Source organism: Sparus aurata, chromosome 19 (genome assembly GCF_900880675.1).
Source record: "Sparus aurata chromosome 19, fSpaAur1.1, whole genome shotgun sequence".
NCBI classification, from domain to species: domain Eukaryota; kingdom Metazoa; phylum Chordata; class Actinopteri; order Spariformes; family Sparidae; genus Sparus; species Sparus aurata.
The window spans coordinates 28,500,658-28,525,290 of record NC_044205.1 but is presented as its reverse complement, the minus strand read 5'-3'; the positions used below and the strand labels follow the sequence as shown (position 1 = coordinate 28,525,290).

The 24,633-nt window shown below is 40.9% G+C and overlaps 1 protein-coding gene and 2 long non-coding RNA genes across 4 annotated transcripts in view; 2 read left to right on the top strand and 1 right to left on the bottom strand.

The window, feature by feature from the left end:
• Positions 1-24,633, top strand: part of LOC115569886 (NLR family CARD domain-containing protein 3-like) — a 214,129-nt gene that overhangs the window by 41,891 nt on the left and 147,605 nt on the right. The window lies entirely within an intron of this gene.
• LOC115570001 (uncharacterized) lies at positions 1,655-4,063 on the top strand. Its single transcript, XR_003981660.1, has 2 exons — positions 1,655-2,774; positions 3,737-4,063. It is a non-coding gene; the product is annotated as an uncharacterized LOC115570001 (long non-coding RNA).
• On the bottom strand, positions 4,064-8,124 carry LOC115569988 (uncharacterized). 2 transcript variants are annotated; one of them, XR_003981647.1, is made up of 6 exons: positions 7,912-8,124; positions 6,270-6,422; positions 5,607-5,723; positions 4,808-4,871; positions 4,657-4,724; positions 4,064-4,583 (listed from the first exon to the last, which is right to left on the bottom strand). It is a non-coding gene; the product is annotated as an uncharacterized LOC115569988 (long non-coding RNA). The 2 variants fall into 2 exon arrangements; XR_003981646.1 differs by having other exon boundaries at positions 4,064-4,724; positions 7,912-8,123.

The following is a 24,633-nucleotide window of genomic DNA, read 5'->3' as shown; positions in this document are numbered from 1 at the left end:
GCTTTGATATCGATTCAGTAATAAGTAGTAATAAACAAATGATCAATTAGAGTACCTGTTGAACATTTTTTAATTCAAAAAAGTAATCTTAAATTATAAATCTTTCCTCTGGGAAGTTCTAGTTCGAATTGAAATGTAAATAAAGACACACGATGTGTTTAGGTATAAAATAGTGCAACCATAGTTGAGCTGAGAAAGTGCCATTGTTTCTGGGACTGCATGGTACATTTTTACCGCGGTCCCTCCGGCTAGATGCAAGGGGGTAAAACGTTGATACTGACCCCCCCTCTCTCCCCGAGTGCTACCCTCGAGCGCATGGTGCAGCGGCCAGGGTGAGACCAGCTACGCTGGGAGTTTACAGTCTCCGAAAGAAGTGGCCAGTGCCCCCGTAACTCTGAGTCTGGACCCCCCTGTGACCCCCTTGACACGTGACTGCCCTGCCTCGGAGAATCCATTGCAGAGTTTATATTAGTAGTAATAGTGGGCTTTATGTTAATATTTTCCGCTTATTTGTTCTAGTTTTATCTACTTTTCTAATTATTGAAATATTTTTTGTAATTGAAGTACCATGTTGCAAGTATTTTTCTAACTTTTCTGAACACAAATAATAACTGTATAGAATTTGCACTGATGCTCAGGTATAGGCTGCTACTCACCCAAGGACAGTTCAGGAGTCCTCCTCAGGGTTTAACTTTTTTTTTTACAAAGCAGCAAAATGCACCCCAGGACAGTCCAGCAGTATATGCAGATTTTATATTTATAGTAATAGTGGGCTGTATGTAAATATTTTCCTCTTATTTGTTGTAGTTTTATCTATTTTTCTAATAGGCCTACTTGAAGTATTTTTTGTGAAATGTTGTTTTTGTTTTTCTATCAAAATATTCTTGTGTGAAATGTTTAATCTTATAATAAGCCTTTGTTAAAGTAGTGGAAAATTGTGTGGAAATGTTGGCACTAAAAGCTGTTTTGCACGGAAATTCATTGTAGCCTGCTTTGTTTTTTAATGTTTATTTGTAAGTGTTAGGGTCACAGTCAGTGCATTTACATGACACTCAAGAAAACCGAATTACTGCTTTAGTCTGACAATGATCGGATTTTTAAGATGCATGTATACACCTTTGTCTGACTAAAATAGGACCGGATCGGATTTCTCATAGTCGAATTACACCACGTAGATTGAAAGTCGCATTACTCCTGCATGTATACGTTTCCAGCGGATCGGATCGGATTTTGCGTTCTGCGCAGGTGTTAGATTTTTCCCCGGGGCCGTGAGCCGGAAGTAGGCGGACGGCGGCGGCGGCGGCGTCTTTCCTCCAAAATCACCGCAAGAAAGAGCGCTATTGTGCACCTAGTTTGTGTAATTATCATGTACACCATATACGAAGTGTACAAAGATGTAGCTTCGTCTCGCTCTTCGTACGCCATCTTTCTTGAATGCCGAGGCAGCTGGTGACGTAAAGAGGTCAGCCGGAGGTGGCCCCATTAACACTAGTTGAAATGGGTACAGCGCCACCTAGCGTACCGGGGTACAACATGCTTTCGGCCAGTAATTCGATTTTCTCACCGGCATGTATACTCAGATAATTGGAGTTGTCCGATTGAGTAGTGAACTATGGCTGTAATCTGGCTAAGCTGTGCATGTAAACGCACTGACTGTTGCATGAATAACAAGTCATGGTAGCTTTACACACATACAAACAATTTGTACAAAGGGTAAATCCAAAATAGTGATGTCACTGTCAAAGCAGAGTGATGTGGCGCAACCTTGTGGAATATTTACAATGAATCCAGATCAGACTTTAAAATCTAGTCCACACATGTCAAATGAGGTTATAATCAATATTTCAGAATAATTCAAACTCAGATATTGGTGGGATATCTAATTTTGTGTTATTAAGTTCCAAATCTCATCCCATCATACCTCCCTGTGATTATTTCCAAGATAAAATGAGTTGCCACCAGGCTGGCTTCTTAAAACTTAATAAATATAAAAGTCAGTCAAATGAGCCAGTTTTTTGAACAGCTCACCAAGAGCCATAAATCCCATCTTAAACAGAAACCACCAGCGAGTGACTTCCTCTTAGTATTTTCCGGCAGTACCAACGCTACTTGGTGTATCACTGCCTCCAGCGAGTGACTGACTCAGTCACCGGCTTGCCTCATAGGCGCAGGAAGGCCAGTGGTGCCAGATACTGCAACACATCCCCCACAGTCTTGCTTCTTTCCTTCACTGTAAACTCGGGAGATTAACGGGAGAAATTACTGACCGGGAGCATCAAGGGAGATGGGGTTAAAAATCAGGAGTTGGGAGATTTGGCAACCCTGCCTGTCATTCAAGGCTTCGAGATGCAGACTGGACACTCGGGGGTCAGTTCACTTACTCTGTTACTGTTGTATTGTTGAATTAGCATTTGAGTTTACATTCATACATTACTTTCATCCATAAAGTTATAAATATCCTTTGGTTCATATTTTCATGTTTTTTTTATCCAAATGTCAGTCTTCAGACCACTAAAATAACTGAAGAAAATCTTCAGTTAGTTGTTACAGTAAATAAATGTTTGATTTAATCTGTTAAGAGAAGATCCTCTGAACTAGCACTTGATTTACACACATTGGATTATAAATTGATTTATAATGTGCTTCTCTAGCCTCAGCCTTGAAGTCCAACCCCTCTCATCTGAGAGAGCTGGACCTGGACAACAACAAGCTGCAGGATTCAGGAGTGAAGCTGCTGTGTAATCTGAAGAAGAGTCCAGACTGGAGACTCTGAGGTCAGTAGAGGGTTGGAGTCAGATCATGCTGGTTTCAGCAGTAGTGTACTAAACACAGTATCAAAGTACATTTCCTGCTTTCCTCAGTGAAGCTGTGAGAGGTGAACAGTCAGCCAATCAGACGAGCCAGAAGCTTGTTGTGATCGTGTGTTTGAGTTGATGTGAAGACGACTGTTGTTGTTGTGTTCATGTCTACAGGAAATAAAGCTGATCACAGCTGACAGCATCACAGGATGTATAGAGACAGTGTCCTCATTCATCAAACTGTCGGAGCATCAAATCTATCTCAAAGTGTTTGTTCTCTCATTTCAACACTGAAGAACTCATCAGTTCATCTTTGTCACAGCTCTCAGATCAGTCTGACTGAAGGCTCTTATTTCAGAGAACCATCATTACATTTAGTAACCATGTGGTCTGTATACTGACCAGAACCTCTGCTGAAGTCCAGAAACCACAGCTGATGTTTTACTGTTCAATGTAGGACCTTTAACGTTATATTTATATCTGGCCATGTGTCATTTGATTTGTCCAAATATTTTATAACAGACTCCATATTTACATATTTGTCATGTAATGTTTCCAAAGTCGATGAAATCTTTAAATGTGAGTGAGACTCTGGTTTTTAACAGCAGTAAATCATCATTAAAGTGAGCTGTGAGTATCTGTTTCTGCAGTAATGATGCGTTCAGGGACTGTCAGCAGTTTATTTCCACTGTGTCCTTCAGTGAAACCTGCAGAGTAAACAGACTTGATGTCCAAAGTGTCTGCAGGTCTGTGAGCTTCACTCCAACACGTTAACATGAAGCTGAAAGGAAGCTGGCTACGCTACACAGCCGCTCCACTTGTGGTCTGAACAGGACTGAAGTCCTGCTGGTCTTTATATCACTGACTGACAGCTGATGGAGGGAGTCTCTGGAAACACTCATTTATCACTTCTGCTGTCTCTCTGCTTCTATCATCAGCTGGTGGTGATCTGAGAAAGGTGGAGGTGCTGAGAGGATCAGCTGTGTCCTGATGATCCAGAGAGGTTGAAGCAGCACCATCAGCTGACAGACAGACACCTCCTGCTCCTGGATCTGGACCTGGACCTTTATTCTTTCATACACAAAGCGCCTATGATGTAATATATGATAGCTTTGTTTTGTTTCTGTAACTGAAGACCATGAAAGGAAGAACATGTTGATTTCACTGATGTTATTTAGTATTTTATAGTTTTGTAACTTCTCATATGATGGAAATGTTGTAAAACAAACAAACAATGCACAATTATTAAACACCAAAGTCGCATATTTTGGTGGTAATGTCTTTTATTGTTTAAATTCTGTTTCAGCTTTTTGAATTGAATTGAAGAACATTGTTTCCATGTAGACAAAGTGACCATTTAAAGAAGTTGATTTCCTCACAGCAGAAAAACTTCAGATGTGTCCAACAACACAGAACAAGGTTGTGATGCACAGTTACAGTTTCAGTCCCACTGGGACCATCAACAAGAAAACATAGAATCAGGAAAAAAGTGTGTGAACGTAGAAACCGGATTATATTCATTGTACATTATGAAGTTTTTAAGGGAAGTTTTCAGGAATATTTTGCTAAATGTTGTCATTTTCCAAAACAATAAATCAGCAGGAAAGACCTCCAGGAATCTGGAGACTTGGATCACGACAGACGAGCTTCTCAGTGAGAACATGTTCCTGAATCCGTCTCTTTATCTGGATCCTCACTAAAAGTTAACGGGTCTATTCTGGGCCGAGACTCATCCTCCATCCCAGTCTGGTGGAAATGTCGTCCTTGGCAGAGGAAGTAATCAATCTTAAAAACATTCAGACGTGATTAAAGCTCAGTTTGGATTTTACAGGCTGTGAACTGCACAAACAAAGCTCACTTCTAATCTGACGCTTCCCCTCCAGTGGCCACTCTTCCAGGATTCGTTCCTTTTAATGGCGTCGTAACCTGTAAAATATATCCACATGAATGCTGACAGATTGAGGGACAGCACAACCTGGTGTAAAATGAACAATGAGAAGTGAACTCACAGTTCAGGACTGAATCTAGAAATGTGGAGGATATCCTTTACTGCTCGTCCTCACGCACACAAGTCTGAAATTAATGTAAAGATCAGCACATGTGATATTAAGTTCTGCATGAGGCCATAAAACAGACAAATCTAGCAGTTCATCAGACTCATCTTCAGATCTGTTGTGTCACTGAGAGCTGAAGTTTCTTCTACAGAGGAAGATTTCACCAACGATCACAATCAAACAGGAAGTGGCAAATAAACAATTGTTTTATTACATTAGTCAAATATTTGGCTCATAGTTACATGTTGAAGAGAAAAAATAACCTTAAAAAGGAAACTGACAGATTGTATTTAAATGTGTTAGATGTAATTTGTAAATTTGAGGAACTCCTGAAATGGAAAATAAAAAAAGACTGATAGAAATGGTTCAACATTTTGGGAAATGTGCTTTCTCACCAGCAGTTGGTCATCATAGTGTAAAGAGTGGAAAGTGGCATTGTGGGTAATGACACTGCTGGACTCATTATGGAGAGTTTAAAAAACCAAATGATCTAAATCGATGCAGCACAACCAGATATCACCTTTTTTATTCCACACATTCTTCTTCCTTTTCAAAACCTGGTGACTACATTACCCACAATGCAACGTAGCCACTGAATGACATCACTGGAGGCAGTTTATCAGATGACATGCAGCTTCCTCTGAAGGCTTTATACCACTTTATTCTCCCATGCAGTCGTCCTGTAAACACACTGTAATGTGTAAAAATGGTGGAGTGACCCTTTAACACTTCCTGTCTGTAGACGAGATCTTACTTTGAGACTGAAGGCTCCAAGTTGAAGTTGAAATGGACGAGCTCTGCAGATTGATTGTGTGTCATCAGCAGATAAATGACGGTTGTAAACTCCACTCTGCTGATGTGTTTGTCGCCACTGAAAGACAATTTAAAGTGACCGTTACTTCTTCTGAAACAGTGAGATGGAGTGAAACAGCCACAGAAAGTCAGGAAGTGACTCATCTCATCAGTTATAAACCGTTAACTACTGGTCACATCAGACCAGGTCCAGCTGCAGCAGCAGAACCTGAGTGTACTGAGCTGAGCCAGGCTCCGTTTGATTGTTGAGGAGTTTAAAGGAGCAGTTCACCCAAAGATGAACATTCAGTCATTATCTACATAAAGTCAGGAGAAGTTTCATAGTTTTCAAAACAGTTGTGGAGCTTCACAGGAAACAGCGTGGCAGCATTCTGCTAAACAACTGAAGCAGCTGGAGACTTGATTTAAAATGTAAAGAACAACCAATAATCATCAATGACTCGGCTTTAATCAGGCCTCACACAGGCTGTTAATCAAGTGATGACTGGTGAATGTTGGACGGGTCGCTCAGGAGTAAATGTTTAGCTGTACAGTCTCTGAACCCGACTGGACTTTTAGAAACGAGCCTCTGGTGTTGATGTAAAATGTAAATGATGAATCTCACTGTGCAGGCAGGAGCTGACGGCTGAGAGGCAACAGGTTGAGCCGCTGGCTGTTTCTGCAGCAGCTGGAGGCTGCAGACTCTGCCGCCTGCTCGTCTGCAGGGTTTAAATCCTCACATTCATCACAGAGCCTCATTCTGACGCCGACTAACCACCTGATGAACAACAACAACAACAAGAACCGTGAGTCAGTAACACAGACAGGACTGTGGTCCAGTGGTGGAGGAGGATTCACATCCTTTAATCAAGTTAAAGTGGCTGACAGAGTGAAATGCTTCAAACAAAGGAGCAAAGGAACCAAGATTAATACGATTTCAAGGAGATTCAAATAATCCTTCCTGGAAAATCTGCAGTCAAAATTACCCAACAAGTGTTTTTTATCTCTGAAGCTTCAGTTTATTTATTAAGATCTGTAACACTCAATTTAAATGCAGGACTAAATAACTTGTAGATGTGACAGAACTTTATTAATGCTACACAGAATCAACATTTGGTGGCAAGAAAGTGAAAACGACAGATTCTTCATTCTGGTTTAAATGAATACATGTTGTAAACGCTCATCAGGATGTTCAGGACAAACTTCAACCCGATCCAGTGAAGAATAATTGATCGGTGAGGTTCAGAACACACAAACAAAGAATCACTACGATGCTGAAATTTAGCTCAGAGGAACTTGATGAAGTAAAAAGTATTCAGAGCTGCAGAAGTTTCAACATGAATCCATGACATGAAGGTGGGAAAGTTCTGGGTTTTGGGTGAGTTGTCCTGGAATGACCCGCATATAATCTGTTCCTGCTCCAGTCGGTCCATCAGCCTGCTGGTGACTGAACCAGTTCAACACAGTCAAACAGCTGCACTGCCTGATTTTTAGTCATCTGCTGCAGTTTGTCTCAACACTTCATTTGTGCATTTTACAAGCTGATTCAAATCCAACTGCAGACGTGTAGTGACGGGATCTGACCAGCAGAGTACGCAGTAGTCATTACTACATTATTACATGAGGACTCAGTCATACATCTTTGCACCTGGTCTTCATTCTGATCTCAACAACACACCTGTGGAGGTTTGTAACTGTATGTTGGCAGATTGTGATGCCATCATACCGACCAAATCTCTCCACAGACCGGCTGATATATAAACACCTGCTGAAGTCGCTGCGGCAACGAGCGTTCCAACATTTGTAAGTGTCGCTCCGTGTTTGTTGCAGCAGAAACAGAATATATTTTACGGGGTGCCGGGCGTAACCTCACCACAACACGAGTCATGAACTGTCACAAGATCAAACTGAAAGCTGAACCTGCAGATATGTTAAGTTTCAACATTTATTCTGGAGCGACAAAAACTGCCGACATGTTCCTTTCTGAGCACTTTGAGTGAGTTGAACAGTTTGTTGAAGCAGCTGTTCCTGTGCCATCTGCAGCTCGTAGTAACAGCTCGTATCTTCTGTCAGTTGGCAGCTCGGTGAACTTATTGTGACTCTTGACTCTGAGTGTGAGCAGAATAACAGCAGGAACCTGAACACGCTTCTGCTGCTGCTGCAGCCAAATGAAGCTCTGAGCTGAGATCTGAAATCAAACAGCCACTAAAACTCCACATGAAACACTCTGAGCTGACTTCATGTGATGCTTTTATAAAACACAGTACCTGTTTCCCTCTGCCTGCAGATACGGATCATTGATCACTGCAGACTGTAGAAGCCTTTTCTTGTAGTGGAGGATTCAGACAGCAGCTGCATGTAGACGCTCCTTCTTTAAAGAGTTGATCCAACACTCTCTGCAGGTTCAAACGTCTCCAGAGCTTCAGATACGTTTGTCTTCCCTCCTGTTCTCTGCTCAACTTTGGCCTCTGGTATCTAAAGATAAAGTCAGAGGACATTTATTTCCTTGTGGCAGGATGACGTCAGGTAAACACGCCCCGCTGCAGCACATTAACCAGCTGCAGTCACATTAAAGCATGAAGGATTCCAGCAGGTTTAAATGACACGCAGACGTTTCATCACGTTGTTCCTTTTAATGATTCACTCGGGTCAAACTGGAAGAAGCGGTTTGTTTTTTACTGAGAACATTTTAACAACAGGTGAAATAATGTGAGAGCTTCATCAGAGTCACACCTGTCCCAGCTTCACTGTCACTGTGGAAGGATTTTCATCTTTCAGGGACAATGTTTGTCTTTTATTTGTGATCTGGATGATCTGAGTCTCACTTTATTTCACTTTATTTATAATTATTCATATTCTGCAGTGCTGCATTGTAACTGTTTCTCTTTTTAACTGTTAACTTGAACAAATCTGACATTAACTACAAGTTATTTTCTTCTTTTTTAATGAAGTTTATCTTCATGTAATTAATATGTGTCCTATTTATTAATGATGTATTATTGTACAGAGCCTGTCTTGTGTTTTATGGATCTTGTCTTGATGTCTTTCTGTGTCTCATGTGAAACACTCCAATGACCTTGTTGCTGAATGATCTTTCCTCTGCTGTCAATCATCCATATTTCCATCTGATAAGAGAGAAACTTCCTGTTTGTCCGGTTCAAGATTTCCATCCAACATTTCCAGTTTGCGTCTGCACACATAGTTTCCACTGCAAAACATCTTGTGCCCTCCAGATTCTTTCCTCCGCACACAAGATGAATTTCCAGCGTGCAGAAAACTTTATTTAAACCAACAATATTCAGTTTTTATTGGAGACAGACGGTTGATTGTTGAGTCTCATCCTCAGGTCGTTAAATACTGAATCTTTGTGTCGATGACTCGAGTCCAACACAACTGAAGCAGTTTAACTGTGATGCTGCAGCTTTACTGTAACGCTGCAGTTTAAATGTAACTGAACTGAAATCTTCCCTGTAGCTGCTGAGCTAAAAGCGTTAGCATGCACCCCGTCTGAAGTGGGTCAGCTTTGAGTGAACTGCTCCTTTAATGTGATCCATCCAGTGAATATGTCTCTCAACACAGAACTGCTGAAACACATCAGGAGGTTATAAATGTCATGTCTTGGAGACGGGTTGCAACAAGACTGGGCCATGAAATGAAGTCCTGCTGCTGATGAGTGGAAGAAGTTGTTGTTGTTCTTTATTGATTCAGATTAATGAACCAATGTGAGCTTCATTTCATTTGTTCTCAACAACCAGCAGACGTGCAGTGAATCTGGGTTCCTCTGGGCCCTTTGGCCTGCGCCTGCTTTGTGATCCGGTCTCGGTGCCGTCCTGACAACAAGCATTTAGTCCAGTGAAGTGGATCACATGAAGCACACAGCACATTCAAACCCCTCAGAACCACAGAACTTTGATCAGCACCACCGTCTGCTGTAGTCTGGACTTCAGCTTCTCCTCCGTCATGGCAGAGTGAAATCAGAGAGTCCAGTCCTCACTGCTTGTTGTTCCTTTCAGCTCCACTGGAAACAACTGGTTTCTTTGCTGCTTGACATGTTTTGACAGGATGCAGATCAGCTTTCACCTGATGCCTCACCTGCAGAAGACAAGCAGCTTTATTTCTACAGCAGCATTCACACACGAGGCCATACGAAGGGCTTCACAGGAGCAGAGAAATACAACAGAATAACACTGAGAATGTGTTTAAAAGAGCATAAAAACAAGAAGCACATACAGAGTTACACATTTAAATAAAGTTATGTGTGATATTTAAATCCGTCCTTTGACACAGGAAACCTCTGCGGTGATTTAAGGATGGTGGAATGTGCTCCACCCTCTTGGTGAGCGAGGAGAAGCTGATGCAGGGATGATTGATCTTTACTGAGATATGTGAGCTCTTCAAAAAGTGAAAGTGAAGTTGATATTTCCAGTTCAGCCTCAAACTGACTCTCTAATAAACAGAGGGCTCATGAAATTAAAGCTCATGTTTCTGTAAATGTTATTAAATGAGTGTTTTTGTTGATTTGGCTCTGATGCAGCATGTAATCTGCAAAGTAACTAAAGTTGTTGAGTAAATGTACTTAGTTACATCCCTCACTGTCTCCACATTAGCTCTCTTTATGACAACAGAACTGTAGATGAACACATTTAATGTGATATGTGTGTTGTGCTCTCTGTTGCAGCTCCACCCTGTGGAACGATGGAGTAGTGCAGTTAATTTCCACATGTTTCTGATCAACAGTACAAGTTGATGTTGCAGAGTGAAGTTCTGCTTATTACCACTAATATCAGCTGTTTGTCATGTTAGAATAAATGAAGTGGATCAAATCTGAACACAGTCTGGATTCAATCGAGGCTTTACTGAATCTTCTGGACTGACTTGTGTCTGGATTTTGGTGCAAAGTCAGCAGCTTCATATTTCATCTTTATATAATGTTTGATATGAAAAAGATGTGTTTAACATGCTGATTCTACACTTTATATTCATTAATCATGTCTGTGAAACAATCACAAGTGCACAGAAATATAAAACTCTCTTCATTTTTATAGAAAACCAACAAATCCTGTTTTTGACTTGAAAGTCCGTGTAAAGCAGAAATAAATGTGTGTTATGAGTTTGTCACACCACGGAAACATGTGTCATTGACCACTGAGCCAAATTTGTGCTGTGAAACGCTGGGGGCGTGTCAGTTTGAGGCGCTGGAGCCACGCCCACGCAGGGAGGAGCCTCCTCCGTGTACTGTACAAGGACAGTAACCTACAGTAACAATGGAAGCTAGCAGCATCATCAGAGGACCCAGCCGAACCTGTTTGAGCCACCAGAGCCAGAAACTGACTCTGAGTCAGACACTGATAGTGCTCAGCCTCGTTCCTCATAGTCCATGTTTTACATCACAAACATAAAACTCCAGTCTACATATAATTCCTTGTCATAGCTATATTGGTGCACATAAAATATTACCTGGAGATTATCATCATGCTGTCAGATAGACTCTGCTCAGGGAATGAGGCCAAATGATGTCATGATTAAATGCAATAACATTTGCTAACATTACATGGGCATGACAAGATGCACGATGTAACATCACTTTCAGGATTTGCACCTTCAGCAAAATGCATTTAATTGCCCAAATGTACAATATTTATAACATACATAAGCACACACTTACACTTAGATTACGCTTAGATCTGGCCCAAAAAAATCTAAATAAGCTAACAGCGCCGTTACCCTGCACACTGTGGCATCCAGGAAAGATGCACGAGCGATGTGGAGGAGACATGACTGGTTAGCTGACTGGTTGACTGGTTAGCTAGCTGCAAACTATTCTAAGCAATACTATCCAAGACTCGAGAGTGGGCGGAAAAATCACCGAAGCTAATGCGCTCAATGGAAATACCGCTTCCGCAGCAGGGCCGGGTTCATGCAACGTGGCCATGATTTCTGACCCGCCCATTAAATCCTGAACACAGAAATGTTGAAACACAGTTTGTGAGCCTAGCTCCAAAATTAAATTCTAAATGGTTGAATGGCTTTTACATGTTTAAAGGAAATGCATCTATATAATGTGTTTAGCAGAAACTAGCTGAATTTACTTTACACGGACTTTAAGGGTGAACTCACTTTTGTTGCCTGCGGTTTAGACATTAATGGTTGTGTGTTGAGTTATTTTGAGGGGACAGTAAACTTACACATCATCAACCCAGACACATGACATCATCCTGCGGAGCTTCTTGTCCCAGAAGTGTTTTTTATTATTTAAGTCTTTTTAGTTTGAGTTTATGTTTCTCTTTATTAAAAATTGAATATGAATACCATTATTTGTATGAATTTTTCCTTTCTTCACATATTATACATGAGTTTATTCAGTTTAGTTATCTGAGTGAAAATACTCAGAGATGTCCTGAAACGTAGCTTCCATCTTCCAGGTGAGTTTGTGATGATGTGTGTTTTTATGAAAAGAGTTGATGAGGAAAGTGACAAAGTTGTTGTGGTGTTACAAAGACGACTGCAGCAGCAACATGTCTGTGAAGAAGCTGTTCCAGGACAAAGCTCACGTTGAAGAGCTGAACGTTACCAAATACTTGTTCAGCTGATCTACAACCAGAAACATTGTTCAAGGGAGGTAAACTCAGCTGACCAGGGGAAGATTGTCTGACAGCAATCTGAACTTAGTTTGCTGTGTTTGGTTTATCTGTGTTAGTTTGAGCTGTTCAAGCAGAGGGAGGTCATCATGGAGACACCTGAACAGAAAAAAGTACACATGTGATTTACAGGAAATGACAAGAGGAGGAGCAACACTGACCAGAGGGGAGACAAGGAAGTGAAAGTGTTGAGTCAGTCAGAGTTCAGACTTGATTTTGAGTGAACAGAGCAGCAGCAGGAGGAGAAGACGTCTGAGGCAGGGTGAGTTTTATTTCTACATTATTGTTTTACAGTCAAAGTCTCTGATTCTTCTGTGAGTACAGCGTGATTGGATACAACATTCACACTAAACAAGAGACAACAAGCTCATTTTTAAAGGGATATTCCGGTGTAAGTTTAATCCAGTGGTTCTCAATTATTTTTTGTCATGCCCCCCCTAGAGGACAGAATTGTATTCGCGCCTCCCCGAATTGAAATACTATTAAGAACCTGATAATATTTATTTATTTATCTGTATAAACCACTGTATGAGTTGCAGCATTCTGCATACAATCACCTGATTATCAAAATGGTTTCATGCTGTCCGCTGCCAGAGTTTTTTGCATAAAACACAAACAGGTCTTTCCTCATTGTTCATGGTAAACCCAACGTCTATGTAAGCACCGTCATTTTCCCTGCTGCATAGTTCCCGACCGAGGGATCAGCAGAAGAGCTTGTATTTGTATTTTCTTAGAGGTGTCAACACGGAGCGTTTTATTTTGAAAAGTAACCGGATGTTATATTGTTATTTCGTCGCTTGACTTCTTGTCTACTCGGTGCAAAATTCAGCTGACTTGCTGCGTCGTGCTCCGGCATCCGCCAGATAGTCCTGCGTGAAGCTAAAAACAGATTTCAACTCTCCTCCATCAGCTTCCGGGTCGGGGAAGTCCCGACGCGACGATTACCGAGTGCGGTTAGAAATGCTCAATTCCGTTCTTTTCCCTGTCCGCTCTCGATAATAACTGTTATAAACTGGCAGGTAAGGCACATATGAACTTTGATTGCTTTGCCATGGAGTCATAATCATACATTTTCATCCATGAGCCGCGGAACTCTACTGCACTCGGTAATCGACTCGTCGGGACTTCCCGTCAACAGGAAGCTGCTGCAGAAGAGTGGTAAATTTAGTCAGCTTTTCAGTAGAAATCCAGCTAAGCTAGCGGAGGTTAGATGCCCCGGACTATGTGCTGAGACCCTATTTGTACTGTTGCTGAAGTTTGGTGCTGTTCTGAGCATTATTTGTGGCTTTTTGGTGGCGGTTTATATTTGGATCCATTTACTGCAGTGTATTGTTGTCGTGCGGTCGTTTCTGAGGTTGATAAAACTCCATAAATTAGCGGTCTGCTAACTTGATCTCTCGAGAGGGAGTCTAACACAGTTTCACGGTGTGTTAGACCATGGATTAAACTTACACTGGAATATCCCTTTAAAGAAAACTGACGTGTGTGTGTTGCTTCCTCTTTTTCTTCAACAAACTTTCCTTGTGACTCATGTGTCCCGAGCTCACAGTCAGTATTATACTGCTTATTTCTCAGACAGACTCAAGTCCAGAAGACGATATGTCTTCCTGTCAGAATAGTTCAACAGTAAAACATTTTCACTAATAAAGCCTCGATTAGATAGATAGATAAATAGAATTACTTTAATGATCCCAGACAGGGAAATTATTTTGTTACAGCAGTTTTACAGCTGTTTTATGGATTTCAATCATGAAGATATTGTGTTGTACTAAAATAGATCCTGTACTGTCCCGTTGGTTAGAAGGATCCAGATTGCTGTTTCAGTATTAACAAATCAAAATCAATCTTTATTTGTATGGCGCTTTTCATACAAAAAAGTAGCACAAAAATTATCTAAGACCGAGTCACACCAGTGCTGTTATACAGTACAACCTCACTCCCTCTCGTGTGATATTGCTTAAATAAACATGGCCGATCTTTGTAAATGTCACTTTTGTTGAGCATCACATTGGGTGATGAGTCTGCAGCTTCACCAGCTCCATTTTACACCTTCCTCCTCCTCTTCATCTTGTTTCACCTGTTTGTCTTCCTCGTCTTCATGTTGTTCTCCTTCCATGTGCTACCTCAGTGCTCTCTGAAGTGCAGAAAATGAGTGATTGTGTGGAGGAAGAGGAGGACGGAGCAGAGTCTGCAGTCTCCAGCTGTCTGTCTATGAAGAGTGACCGGTCCAAAGAACCACCTCTGATGTTCAGTAAAGAACCTGGACCCTCAGACACACAGTAAGAAGACTGCCATGTTTTTAATCACCAAACTGTCAGTATCAGAAATGTGTGTATCTCAAACTGTGTATTAACATGAAATAAATACAAACATGTTGGTGTTTCCAGAAGTGAGCACCACAGAAGGAGAGAAGAGTCTTCAGTCTCCAGCTGTCTGTCTCTGAAGAGTGACCGGTCCAAAGAACCACCTCTGATGTTCAGTAATGAACCTGGACCCTCAGACACACAGTAAGAAGACTGATACTAACTTCAGTTTATGCAACTTAATCATTACCATTATGACTGTAGCTGCACAAACACAGAACACAAATATTTTCTGGGAATTACGTTTTAAACATAGTGATTTGTATTATAAGTCATGACGACGATTATGTGTCAACATTAGGGTTGGGCGGTGTGACGATATTATACCGTGTGACGGTATAAAAGTGTCCACCGGTAGAGATTTTGCAATACCATTTATACCGGAGAAAGAGCAGATGTCTGCGGCATCTCTCTGAGTCACTGTAGTTACACCGCCTCAACACACGGGGCACTGCAGGCACTGCAGCGGACTGCTTGGCGTGGTTGCCTGAGCATGACGAAGAAGAAACAGCTTTACCAGAGTGATAACAATCATGGCAGAGGCGGAGCGTGAACGTCATGAGGAGACGGAGGCAGCCCGGCCCTCCCATGACGAAGAGGAGGAGGAACTTGTTCCGAAAAAGGGCGCTACGTCTGTTGTGTGGAACTTTTTCGGATTTAGAAAATCCGACAACGAACAAAAAGTGATACTCTGCAAAGAGTGCTGCGCGACTGTTGCTGCTGGAGGTGGAAACACCAGTAACCTCTTCCACCACTGTTAAAACAGGCGAAGCAGTATTATGAAAGCCAAAACATGAGTGGCGCACCTGCTGCATCAAAAACAAAAGTTGCAGCAGCTCCTCTCGTCCAAAAGAGCTTGGCAGTCTTTGGCCAAAGGCACCCCGTATGACAAAAAATCACGTCGATGGAGGAAGATAACGGAGGCCATCACGACGCACATATGCAAAGACATGGTCCCGATTTATACCGTTGAAAAGCCGGGGTTCAGAGAATTACTCAGCACCCTCGACCCGAGGTATGTAATGCCCAGCCGCAAGCACTTTACAGAGGTGGAGTTGCCACGACTATATGGAGAGTGCCGTAGCAAAATTGAAAAGGAGCTTCAAAGTGTTCTTCATTTTGCTACAACAACAGACCGCGATATATACCGTTACCGTGATATGAAATTACTTATACCGTGATATAAGATTTTGCTCATACCGCCAAACCCTAGTCAATATCAGATATTCATTTTTTGAACACACCGGAGTGTTGCATCATGGGGTATAGCCTAAATATTGTTGACTAGTGAGATACTTCAAGTTCATTCATTGTTTGTCTGTTAGAGAAATTTGGTCTTCAAAGTGTTTAGTTTGCTCAGTTAAACCTTCGGGAGTTTGATGGCTTATTCAACGTGTTTTGCTGCGATGGAAGAATTACTGATGAATGAAAACCAACAAAAGTCATCTCAGTGTTTTTACTGCAGATGGATCAAATGATCTGTTCAAAACACAAGAATTACAACTTTCACTGAATGTCAGGATGAGGAGCACAAAGTCATTAACAGATAGATAAATTACACAAATGAGGGATTTATGTTCTGCTTTAATGACAAGTGAGGATTTCTTCTTTATCTTTGCAAAGTAAAAGGCTCCATTGATGAGGGCTGGAAGTATCTCATGGAAACTGTCCCAGAATCTTCACTCTGAGATTGTTTTTATCTTCATCAAACCTTTTTTATCAAACACAGTTGTTGAAGAAAGAGGAGGGTATATTGTACTAAGCGTGACCATGTACTTTGTCCAGTATGGTTTAAGTTGTTAATAGCTGCTAACTGAGGTCATGTTTTATGGTCCTTTTTGTTTGTGTAATAACATTTTCCTTTAAAATGTATATAATTACTCAAATCAAGTGGTGCAAACTGCTCCACTGTGACAGAGTGTTAGTGATTGGGAGTTCAGTCCAGATTCAGACCTTGGAGAAGACATACTTATGTTTACAGTCTGTCTTCTCTTTTGTCAGATTGATCTATGATTTCTAATCTGAGTGATTTTCCTTTATCTCTTCAGAAAGACAGAGGGAAGTGTTTCTGTGGAGGAGCAGCCGTCCTGCTGTTCTTTGTGTCAGGACGTCCTGAAGGATCCAGTCTCTACCAGCTGTGGACACTGGTTCTGCAGACAGTGCATCACCTCATACTGGGACCAGTCTGCTTCATCAGAACACTCCTCCTGTCCCCAGTGTGGAGAAAGATCCAGAACAAGAGCTGGACTGCAGACAGTCAGTCAGACTAACACTGTACAAAGTAAGACCGAACATCTGTCTGCTGATGTCATCATGTCTGAAAACAGGAACTGGTCATTTATTAAAGGAACAATTATTGTGTTCTGTAGAACATTTAATATTATCATGATTATCATTCATTCAAAAACGTTTTTATTTAATCAAGATTCTTGCTCTCAATTTAATCCCAGAATATTTTCTTCTCTTTCAGCTGATAGTGTTCTGCAGGAGGCTTTAGATGAACATAAGATCAGTCTGAGGAGGAGATGTGAACATGTGACTGAAGGAAGTGATGAAACAGGAAGTGATGAAACAGGAAGTGGAACCCTCCTCAACAGGATCTACACTGAGCTCTACATCACAGAGGGACAGAGTGAAGAGGTTAATACCCAACATGAGGTGAGACAGCTAGAGACAGTTTCCAAGATGGAGACCCTCCATGACACTCCAATCAGGTGCTGCGACATCTTTAAAGCCTCACCTGACCAACAGAGACGCATCAGAGTGGTTCTGACCAACGGTGTCGCTGGAGTTGGAAAAACCTTCTTGGTGCTGAAGTTCACTCTGGACTGGGCAGAGGGCTCCGAAAACCAAGATGTCAGTCTGCTGGTTCTGCTGTCGTTCAGGGAGCTGAACCTGATCAGAGATGAGCAGTACAGTCTTCTCAGGCTGCTCCATGTTTTCCATCCAACATTACAGAAGGTGACAGCAGAGAAGCTCGCTGTCTGTAAACTTCTCTTCATCTTTGACGGCCTGGATGAAAGCAGACTTTCACTGGATTTCAAGAACCATGAGGTCGTGTCTGATGTCACACAGGAGTCATCAGTCAGCGTGCTGCTGACAAACCTCATCGAGGGCAAGCTTCTTCACTCGGCTCTCATCTGGATAACTTCCAGACCTGCAGCAGCCAATCAGATCCTTCCTTCATGTGTGGACAGGGTAACAGAAGTACGAGGCTTCACTGACGTCCAGAAGGAGGAGTACTTCAGGAGGAGGTTCAGTGATGAAGATCTGTCCAGCAGAATCATCTCACACATCAAGACCTCCAGGAGCCTCCACATCATGTGTCTGATCCCAGTCTTCTGCTGGATCACTGCTACAGTTCTGGACCACATGTTGACTACAGACCAGAGAGGAGAGCTGCCCAAGACCCTGACTGACATGTACTCACACTTCCTGCTGGTTCAGACACAGAGGAAGAAGCAGAAGTACGATGAGGGACATAAGAAGAGTCTACAGAAGCTGATGAAAGCTGACAGGGAAGTTCTTCTGAAGCTGGGGAGGCTGGCGTTTGAACATCTTGAGACAGGAAACATCATGTTCTACCAAGAAGACCTGGAGCGGTGTGGTCTTTGTGTCACAGAGGCCTCGATGTACTCAGGAGTTTGTACAGAGATCTTCAGAAGAGAGAGTGTGATCTTCCAGAAAACAGTCTACTGCTTTGTTCATCTGAGCGTTCAAGAGTTTCTGGCTGCAGTCTACATGTTCCACTGTTACACCAACAGGAAAACAAAGGTCCTGGAGACTTATCTAAAAGACTTCAAACTCAGGTACTCAAAACTTAAGTCCTTTTTTGAGGAGATTTCTGACTTTTTTTCTGGCAATTATGCCCGTTACCCATCCCTGGATTATTTCCTGAGGAGAGCCATGGAGAAATCCCTTGAAAGTAAAAATGGCCACCTGGACCTGTTTGTTCGCTTCCTTCATGGCCTCTCTCTGGCGTCCAACCAGAGACTCTTAGGCGGTCTGCTGGGTCGGACAAACAACAGTCCAGAAATCATCCAGAGAACCATCAACAACCTGAAGGAGATGAACAGAGATAATGTCTCTCCTGACAGAAGCATCAACATCTTCCACTGTCTGATGGAGATGAATGATCACTCAGTTCATCAGGAGATCCAAGAGTTCCTGAAGTCAGAGAACGGATCAGAGAAGGAACTCTCTGTGATCCACTGCTCAGCTCTGGCCTACATGCTGCAGATGTCAGAGGAGGTTCTGGATGAGTTGGACCTGAAGAAGTACAGAACATCACAGGAGGGACAACTGAGACTGATGCCAGCTGTGAGGAACTGCAGGAAGGCTGTGTGAGTCCAGATGTTATTATCAACATTATGTATAAGTGGAGATTAAATTAAATTCATTAGATATGAAAACTATAAATAATTAATTTTGAAATAATTCTTATATTTAGGGGGCAAGCCCGAGGGGCCGAAGGAACGCGTATGCAAGCAGACACATTTCCTAGGATCAGCGGTGCTGGGAACCCTATTGTAATTGTAAAGATTATTTTTCTCCCGCTAAAAGTGGTGATGCAGGCTAAACCGTGCAAGGGAGGGCGGTGCAAGGTTTGGAGGTTTGGTCCAGACACCTGAATGTACCTCACACACAAAAAACTACATATATCCGCCTGAAAGGGGCGCTACAACCTAGGCCAACACGTTTTTGCCTATAACTTGCACATGTCGCACATTCAAAAACCTTGTATTCCCAGATTCCCTGAATGGAGCTGAATCACTTTGCAATTGGCCAGGTCCACTTCCGCCTAGAAAGTTTTTTCACAAAATCGCAAAAACTGGAAAACCTACTTTTTCAAACTCCTCCTTGGCATTTTGTCTGATCTGCATGAAACTTGGCGCGTACACTCTTCAGCTGGACCTGATCTAAAGTTATCAAAAGAATGTTGCTCGGTCAAAAAATTTGCAATTAACGAACACATTTCTGTAGCTAGTTATAAAAATGTGAACTGTTACATACTAAATGCTATTAACACCAAATTTGAGATGCTTGGTTGCCATTAGACTGGGAAAGCATGAGCCAAATTTGGTGTCTTGGCCCCTGTTCATAACTGCTTGCAGTTCTAGTTCTATTTACAGGGTTCGTACGGGTGCTTGAAATCCTTGAAAGTGCTTGAATTTCAATGTTGCGTTTTCAAGGTCTGAAAAGTGCTTGGATTATAGTTTAAGTGCTTGAAAGTGCTTGACATTATAACTCTGTCTTTCACAAAATTGGGATCAGACTGGATAATTAATTTCTGAAGTTTTTACTATTATGAAACATAATTTTAGATGTTTACAGCATGATACAATGTACATAATTGTGATAAAAAGTGAAGAAAAAAATCACGAGTATATATATTCCTGTAGATACGTATTTTACCCCAGCAATAAGGTGCTGGAAAATCTTGAAAATGACCCTTATAAGTGCTTGAAAAGTGCTTGAATTTGACCTTGAAAAATGTGTACGAACCCTGCATTTATTTCTAATGATGACTGAATTTAACAGTTTTTCTTCTGAGGATGTATTCCGAGGACCGGTACTTTTTGGTACCAGCTCCTAATTGGGTCATTACCAGGGTACCGTTAAGATTCTGGACAAACCATACTGTTATCTGTATTTTTAAAAAAACTTTTTGTGATGATTTTTTGTCGTTTTTTGACATGGATGGTTTTTAAATGTCTACCCAACTGTAATGACTACAAACTTAACAACAAACTGCCATGGCGCTGCAGTCTTTAGCATTAGCCAGGCTGCTAACTTTACTCACTTTGTTATAGCAATCAATCACGCCGCACTCCTTTAGCTTCATACTATGTGCACACTCCAAGTGTTTGGTGATGTTGCTTACCACAAATTTCCACTGGATACTGTCCACTGTGTTACGGCTCCGATCCAGTTTTGCGCCCCCACCAGTTGCGTTTTGAGTCCGCCATGGCGCAATATAGTAGACAGCTGGCATCGCGAGGGCGAGGAGTTACTGTGATAATCACATAATCACTTGCGACCGCAGTTAAAGGTCTGTGTTATAACTGTGTTGGTCATGAACTAATCTAACTAGACCAGATAGGATCAGATCACACTGACAGACTGGACATTCTGGAAACCCATGTAACTACATTTTCTCTTCCTTCATCTGCAATATTAAAATAAAACATAGATTTAAAGTCTGCAGGTTTTAGAGAGTGATGAGAATCCCTGTTTCATGTCACACAGATATGATGAAGGTTTGTTGAACCTCTGATGTAAATAGTTTATCAAAAGAGAACATTTTTCAAATGAAGTAAATATAAAGTTTCTTCTTTCATAATAACATTGATCTGTGTCATGACAGACTTTATAGTTGTGGACTCTCAGAGACTCACTGTGAAGTTGTGGCTTCAGCTCTGAAGTCCAACCCCTCCCATCTGAGAGAGCTGAACCTGAGTTACAACAGCCTGAAGGATTCAGGAGTGAAGCTACTGTCTGTTGGACTGGGGAGTCAAAATTGTGCTCTAGAGATTCTGAGGTCAGTTCATTGTTTTAACACTTAAACCATTTAGTTAACTGTCAGGATTTGCAGCAGCATAAATCTGAAGAAATGTCATTTCTTAAGACTATCTTTTAAGTGTTAGCATCCAGCTGATGCCAATCCGACTCATTTTAGAAACAGGATAATTAATTTAAAATGGAGAGTTTCACTGGAACTACTCGAGTACTTCCAGAGGTGTTTGTATATGAAAATGTCTATGGACAGTGTTTATCCATCTACTGTAGATTAGCTGGACCACTGATGTAAATAGCAAATGTTAATCAGAACAGAATGTTTCAAACTGTTTTGACTTCATCATTTGACAAACTTGATCAGTATTATACTCATAGTTTGACCTAAACAATAGAAAAGTTCATAAAATGTTATTCAATAACAATTTAAAACGTTCTACACAAAATGAGAGCAGTTACTCCTATATTTATTAGAAAATGAGTTTCTGAAGAACAGACTGGGAGATACTATATTAATTAAAAAATGATGATTAGTTCATAGATATCCATGTATCAACATACTGACCACTTTCTTCGTGAGTCGTTCCTTATAAACCAGCTGCTTGGAGGACAAACACTACTGATGATTTATTTGGACTAATTACTTTATGCTATGTTACTTTTTGAGTTCCAAGAGTTGAGTTTCCAACAAGTGAAATGAAACATCAAACTGACATCCGTCACTGTCTATTCAGTGAGTGTTGAGGAGTTTTGAGTGTGTCAGGAGGGTCGAGGTTGTTCTCATGCAAATATTAGATACTCATAAAAATCCACAAAACAAAGGACATTTCTTTATGTTTAGTCAAAGTAATTGTCATTGATCAAGTGCTACAGTAGACAGTTCAGTTAAGTTTGTTCTGAAACCGAAACGATCCTCAAAAAGAAAAAATCTCATTATCAGTTCATTGATTATCAGGCCGTTTGATTAATTCCTCGCTTGTTTCTTAGTAACTTCTCATATTTTTGTGTATTGTACTGTAAAGTATTACCTGACGTTCCTTAAAAATGTGTTTGATATTTAGTTCTACACATCACTTACAGACTAATGATCTCCAAGGCTGAAGATTTTTGGTGACTGTTGATGTTAGTGTCACAGTAATTCAGTCTATTAAACACGGAATGATTTCAAGCAGCAGCAATGTCTTCTAAACTTACATCATTTATTCTTTCTTTATTCCTTCCTTCATTATTATTCAGATTGAGTGGCTGCAGTTTGTCAGAGATCAGCTGTGCTTCTCTGGCCTCAGCTCTGAAGTCCAACCCCTCCAATCTGAGATTGTTGTGGCTGAGTAACAACAACCTGCAGGATTCAGGAGTGAAGCTTCTATGTGTTTTTCTGCAGAGTCCAAACTGTAGACTGGAGACTCTGGGGTCAGTTCATTCCTTCTGTTACTGTTGTAGATATTAAATGTTTCTTTAACGATTTAACTTAGGTCCATTAAATGCTAAATTTTAACAACCATATATTACTTCTGTGCTCAGATTGAAATGATGTGAAAGTTGTGGGAATACTAAACTGCAGACATAAAGCTGATATTATACTGATCCTCACTGAGTATAGTAAAGATGAGCCTTGAGACATACCTTTTGTTATTGATTTAAAGTTAGACTGAGTGCTCTGAACAGAGACACACTGGCTTCTATTGTGAAGAAAAGAACTAAAAAATAAAACTGATCCTGATGAGAGACCAATAGCATATAGCTTGTCTAGGAGGAGGTAGTGATCAAACATATTGAAAGCTTTTGATAGATCAATGAATATGGCACCAGTAAGCATATTATTGTCAAAGGAGGATAGTATGTCATCGGTGAATTTTGTGAGAGAAGTGGTCGTCGAGAAGTTGGGTCGAAAGCCAGATAAGTGTGGAGATGAATATTGTAATCATTGCGATAGTTGGATAATTGGTTAAAAATTCGTTTTTTGAATATTTGTGCAATACTATTGATGATTGAGATGGGTCTATAGTTATTAATATCTTGGGGGTCACCACCTTTATGTAGAGGGTTTACTCTGGCACATTTCCAAGATGAGGGGGTTTTACAGGTAGTCAGAGATAGATTAAATAGATCAGACAGAGGAAATGATAAGACATGAGAAGCCAATTTAAAGAATTTTATCTCTAGCCTATCTAGACCACAACTGCCCCCAAAGTTTAAGCCGTCAAAAATGAAAGTGTGGTGTGGTTTGCAAATACAAAACATCATTCACAAACGAATGCATTTTGTTTTGCAAATAAATGTACCTATCAGACAAAAACATCATGCCTCAGAAACAAATACATGTTTTACACATACAAAGAAACGTATTTCTTCAAGTACATAAAAATATCCTTCAAGTACAAACTAAAATCCTTCAAGTACAAAAACATATCCTACAAGTACAAAGAACAATACAACAAGTACAAAAAAAATCTGTCGCGTGACTTTTGGCACTACTTTTCCGCCTTGCTGATCCACACACAAATGCCAGTAAACTTTCTGACAAATGTCCTGTAATTCACACTCCACAACAGCAGGTGGCACTGTTGAGTAAATTTATGGCCGGCAGGACGATCCCCCCCCCATTTTTTTTTTTTTTCATTTTTTCAATTGTATTCAAGGCTGCAACAGTATTTACCACAATAGACTCATTGAGTGCTGGACCGTCACCACCATCATATTGGAGAATGCAGCTCCGCCCCGTGTCATGCATCATCACAGTAACAGCATTACATACATTGGCAGCTGTAAACATTCGTAAAAACTAGGGCCGGGACTCGATTAAAAAAAATAATCGAATTAATCAGAGGCTTTGTAATTAATTAATCGAAATTAATTGCATTTTAATCGCATATAAATATTTGATCTGAGAACAGTGAGAAGCAATTTTTTTCACATGGATTTTAGTATACCATTGAATAATGACTGAATACAGAAGCTTAAGCAACAAAACATTGTTTGGTTTTTTTTTTCAAGACCAACAGACCAGTGCAATTTTTGCCAAAAAAGTGTAGCAATAGCTTATTTAGGAATACATTTCAGAGATTCAGGTAGCCTATAGGTAGGTTGACCTTCTGTTAACTATAACACTTTGTTTTTTAAGTAAAACACAATACTTTCAAGTACATTCAGAACATTGGAAACCCTGACTATTAGAAAACATCTATCTTCAGAGGCCATAACAGACTTTATCAACAGTTGATCTAAACAAATCAATTTCAGTCCAACTCTCTGTAAATAACCTTGGCCAAAACAATTCAAGTTCAACACGGGGGCCAACCAAAGCGGTCTCATCCGCTTCTTCACTCATTGTTGTTGTCCGAAGTCATGAACGCAGTGTTGGGCAAGCTACTCGAAAAAAGTAGTGAGCTAAGCCACAAGTTACTCTACATTAAATTAAGCTTCACTACACCAAAGCTACTCCCCAGAGAAATGTAGCAAGCTAAGCTACAGC